This window comes from Myotis davidii, unplaced genomic scaffold (assembly GCF_000327345.1).
Source record: "Myotis davidii unplaced genomic scaffold, ASM32734v1 scaffold1989, whole genome shotgun sequence".
In the NCBI taxonomy this organism is placed as follows: domain Eukaryota; kingdom Metazoa; phylum Chordata; class Mammalia; order Chiroptera; family Vespertilionidae; genus Myotis; species Myotis davidii.
Window position 1 is genome coordinate 77,556 of NW_006299724.1, and position 5,228 is coordinate 82,783.

Sequence of the window (5,228 nt, forward strand, 5' to 3'; positions counted from 1 at the left end):
CATTCCTGCAGCTATTCTTAATTTAAAGCAATTATCATATCAAGTGCTGACTTAGTTTCCCAAAATGTTGTATTCATATGTTGCTGATTTTCACCTTAATTGGGTTGTTTGCTTGTTTTTTTTCGAGGAGAAAATATATTAAAATCATACAATAATCAGAACAACCTGCTTACGATATCGGGATGCTACTTGTTTCTTTACATGAATGACTTAATTTTGTCCTGAAAACATTTCTTTGAGATTATTTTCTCACTTCACTTTTCAAAAAAAAAAAAAAGAGGCTGAGATTGAGTTGAACTACAGCCTAGCAAGCTGACTTTACTATCCTACCTTACATAGGAACTTTTATGTGATTTTCTTTCTTTTTTAAAAAAAAAATTATATTTTATTGATTTTTTACAAAGTGGAAGGGAAAGGGATAGAGAGCTAGACACATCGATGAGAGAGAAACATCAGTCAGCCGCCTCCTGCCCACTAAAAACTGAGATGTGTCATACTTTGTGATTCTTCTTTCCATCCATTATCCGTCCTTTCCATTTTTATTTGACTTATATTTTCCTTTATTACAATTTTGAGATATACGCTATAAGATCCAAAATCAAATAATAATGAACACAATAAAATAAGAGTTGTTTTCTCATGTGATTTAATTTATTTCTGGAACTTTGTTGTGGTGCCTCAGGAATATTAGTTACAGATTTGTGGAACATGTTTAGAACCTAATTCACTTTGGGGGAAAAATGTTGATAGAATTGAGTCAGCAAGGAAGCATGGAGGAGTATGTGCTGCCAACATTCCCTGGGATCCTCTCACCATCTCTATTGCATGACTTCCAACATCCAGCACCAGCTGGCACCTACTTTTTCAATATATGATATCAGAAGTGATAGGGAAATATTTCCTGTCAGAGACAGCTCTTTTTTAATAGAATACATTTTTAATTGATTCCAGAGAGAAAGGGATGGAAAGAGAGTGATAGAAACATCAATGATGGGAGAGAATCATTCATTGGCTGCCTCCTGCAGGCCCCCTGCCAGGGATCAAGCAGGAAAAGCAGACAGTTGCTCTGGAGCTCCATTTAACTTTTAAAAACTGCCAAACTGCCCCAGCTGGCATCGCTCAGTGGCTGAGCATTGACCAATGAACCAGGAGGTCACAGTTCCATTCCCTATTGGGGCACATGCCTGGGTGGCAGGCTTGATTCCCAGTAGGGTGCCTGCAGGAAGCAGACAATCAATTATTCTCTCTCATCATTGATGTTTCTACCTCTCTCTCTCCATCTCCCTTCCTCTCTGAAATCAATAAAATTATATTTAAAAAAAATAAACTGCCAGAATATTTTCCAAAGTGGCTGAACCAATTTATGTGCCCACCAGGAATGTGTGAAATTTTAAGTTTTTCCACATCTTTGCCAACACTTGGTATTAAGGAAAACATTCTATTAAGAGAATATGCTTGAGTGTTGAAGAATAGATTATGAGTAGAAATTTAATGAAGAGTAGATTTGGGTCATATTCAAGAGACATTCATGAGTGAGGCATATCAGAAAATATATGGAACTTGTAGGTCAGTTATTAAAAATAAGGTTGGATACATAGATGGGAGATAGACTGTCAATAGTATAATTTGACCTACTAAGGATTTTATAAGCAAACTAGAGGCCCAGTGCACTAAATTCGTGCACTGGTAGGCCCCTAGTGGCTGCCAGCTGCTGGACGGGTTCTCCCTCCTTTCTCCCGGTCAGCCTCACCTCCTGGTTGAACTCCCAGAAGAACTCCTTGTTGAGGGGACAATTTGCATACTACACTTTTATTATATAAGATTAGCACCAGGGCCATGTTCTCATTGTTAACATAAAAACATTCAAACCTGTAAATGGATACATAGATGGGAGATAGACTGTCAATAGTATAATTTGACCTACTAAGGATTTTATAAGCAAACTAGAGGCCCAGTGCACTAAATTCGTGCACTGGTAGGCCCCTAGTGGCTGCCAGCTGCTGGACGGGTACTCCCTCCCTTCTCCCGGTCAGCCCCACCTCCTGGTTGAACTCCCAGAAGAACTCCTTGTTGAGGGGACAATTTGCATACTACACTTTTATTATATAAGATTAGCACCAGGGCCATGTTCTCATTGTTAACATAAAAACATTCAAACCTGTAAAGAATTTTTGTGAGTTTATTTGAGCGAAACTGTTGACAATTGTCGGGAAACAAAACCTCAAGGGATTGAGATAATGCTCCAGAGAATGGCGGGGTATATCTATATTTATACATTGCAATCAAAGGAAGGTAGACATCAACAGCAGGGATGGAACTGGAGAGCATTATGCACTCATTTATGAAATATAATGAACAACATAAACTGATGAATGAAAACAGATCCAGAGACAGAGAAGCATTGATCAGACAGTCAAACCTCAGAGGGAAGGTAGGGGAGGGTGGAGGTAAGGGGAAGAGACCAAACAAAGGACTTGTATGCATGCATATAAGCCTAAACAATGGACACAGACATTAGGAGGGGGTGAGGGCATGCGTGAGGGGGTGGGCAATGGGGGGATAAGGACACATATGTAATACTTAATCAATAAAGAAAAAATAATGAAAAATAAAACTAAGGAAGGGTGATAGGTGGGTTACATGAAATCTATTGATGATAGACTAGAGAAGAGGGAGAAAGTAAAATGAGGAAACCCTGGAATTGGATAAAGAGCAAAACGATAGACACATACTTAGGTGAGTGCAGGAACAATTAACATGATAATTTGTTTTATTTGTCCTGATGCCCAGGCACATTAGGTTGTGCCCCAAGGGGTCCAGAAAAAGGGAAGTTACAAGTTACCCAGACATTTCAAGGGTATGTTATTATATATGCAAAAAGACAGAGAGGCTCAGTTAAGGTAAAGCTTGACTGCTGGGGGTCTTAATCTGGCATCAAGAAGGGTTCAGAAATCTGGAGAAGGGCTGTGCATAAATTAAATAAGAGTCCAGAGACGAAACAGAATTTTGAAAGGCATTAGGGAGTCAGAGAACACTTAGCTAAAGGAACTAAGTTCTCCTTGTCTCAGGACCCCTTGCTTTTTATTAACACAACTAGAGGCCCAGCGCACTATTGAAATTGTGCAAGGAGGCGCCCTGCCTCCCACCTCCTGCTGATCAGTCATTATAGCATGACAGGGTGATGACCATTGGCATATTAGCTCTTTATTATATACAATTTGTCCTAAGGCAAGGTAGAGATATATACTTCAAAGGGTAGGGTTAGGTACAGAATCCATTGTCAGATTGGAAAAATTGCCTACGGCTGTTCATGTGTTTGGCCAACAGGGGGCAATAACATGTAGATTGAGATGCCCTTAGCTGCCTGGCAGCCAGCAATCAATTTAAGCATCCTTTTCAGGTTTGGGGAAATGCCCTTGCCACTCCAGATGATTCAGCCTTTGCTACATGCTGGAATTGGCTTCCAGCAGTTGACCTTGTCAGTGTAGATACCGACCTAGGAGGTGACTACCCACCATAACTGCTTTTAGTTAAAGTTTAATTTAACTTCCTTTGTGGTTACTTTAGTTCTCTGAGTTTGCAAGACCGCCATGCTTCCATGAACTTGACATGTTAGCATGTGGCCCCTTTTGTCCACATCATCTTTAGTATAATGTGAGGACTTTATCACTTCCCTGACTGGGGGAAATTTAAGGTACAGGAAACAAAAAGGAGGCTACTGAAATAGTCCTGGGGAGAGATGATGGGGAGCTGATCTAAGCCAGTGGCAATGAGATGCGTACATTTTTCAGAGAGGTGTATTGGTTTCCTATTGCTGCTATAACAAATTGCCATAAGTCTAGTGGCTTAAAAGGACTTACAACCCTAGAGATCAGAAGTCTAACATGTATCAGCAGGGCTGCTTTCCTCCTGGGAATTCTGAAAGAGATCTCTTTCCTTGCCTTTTCCAAATTCTAGAAATCTCCTGCATTCATTAGCTTGTGATGCCTTCCTCCATCTTTAAACACAACAGTAGAACATCAAATCTCTCCCTAGTCCCTCCAACTTCCTCTGATAAGGACCCTTGTAATTACATTGAGTTCACCCAGATAATTCATGATACTTTCCCCATCGGAAGATCCTTAACTTACTCATATTTGCAAAGTGCCTATTGCCATCCAAGCTAACATACTCACAGGTCCTAGACTCTAGAATCTAAAGCTTAATACTTGAAAATCTTTGGGAGGTTATTCAACCTCTGAGAGGACATGTGTGTGAAATAAAATTTCCCAACAATTGACCCATAAGTCTTGAGCTGAGAAGGTGGAAAAGCTCTCTTGCTGATTCTCTTTGAACATGACCATCTCCTGATCCTGGCTCACATGGAGATGAGGCCGCACTGAACAGGTGAGCTTTGGTGGCAAGTGACAGAAAGAGAATCTCCTGATTCATCTGAGCCTAGCAGAGCAGAGGCTCAGCTGTGCACTGGCACAACTGCACGTAGGGGCTCAACCATCGTGAGGGTTTCCTTTCAGATTATTAGCTTTATTTTCTCAGACTGGTTACCTCTATATAAAAAGAGACATGGGAAACCGGTATTCTCACTACTCACATCTGGTAACTTCACTACTTAATAGAAACTAGATGTATTTAAGCTCCTTTGTGTTAAAAAAAAATACTCAGAAAACTATTCTAATTGGCATAGGCATGCCTTCTTTGCATGTTGAGTAATCTATTGCAGTCAGGAGACAATGTTACTGGAAGACCCTTCAGAACCACATTTGTTTACTCAACTTACCAAACCTATATTTACTGTTTATTTACTATGTGTCAGTCATTATTTTAGGCTCAACTGCCACAGGATTAAGAGCATCAGGGGTATGGGAAGGAGCGGGCTGTCATATAAAACCAGTGGTCTTCAAAAACCTTACTGAGAAAGTTACATTTGTGAAGATGATGAGTGACTTAGGTGAGGGAAACATCTGGGGAAACAGTGCCCTAGGCAGAGGGTGAGGTTAATACCAAGACCCTGAGGTGGGAGGTAGCCTGGAGGCAATGTGGCTGCAGCAGAGCCAGTGAGGGGAGCAGAGCAGCTCAGAGGAGGACAGGCATCAGGGGTCATCCTGTGACGCTTTCTCTGCTGTTCCACTTCTTGGGAACTTACGCACAGGTGACTCAAGTGCCTCATTTGGATGTACCAATACAGACGTCCAAGGGTACTTACTATTAATTAATACGGCCGAGCTTAA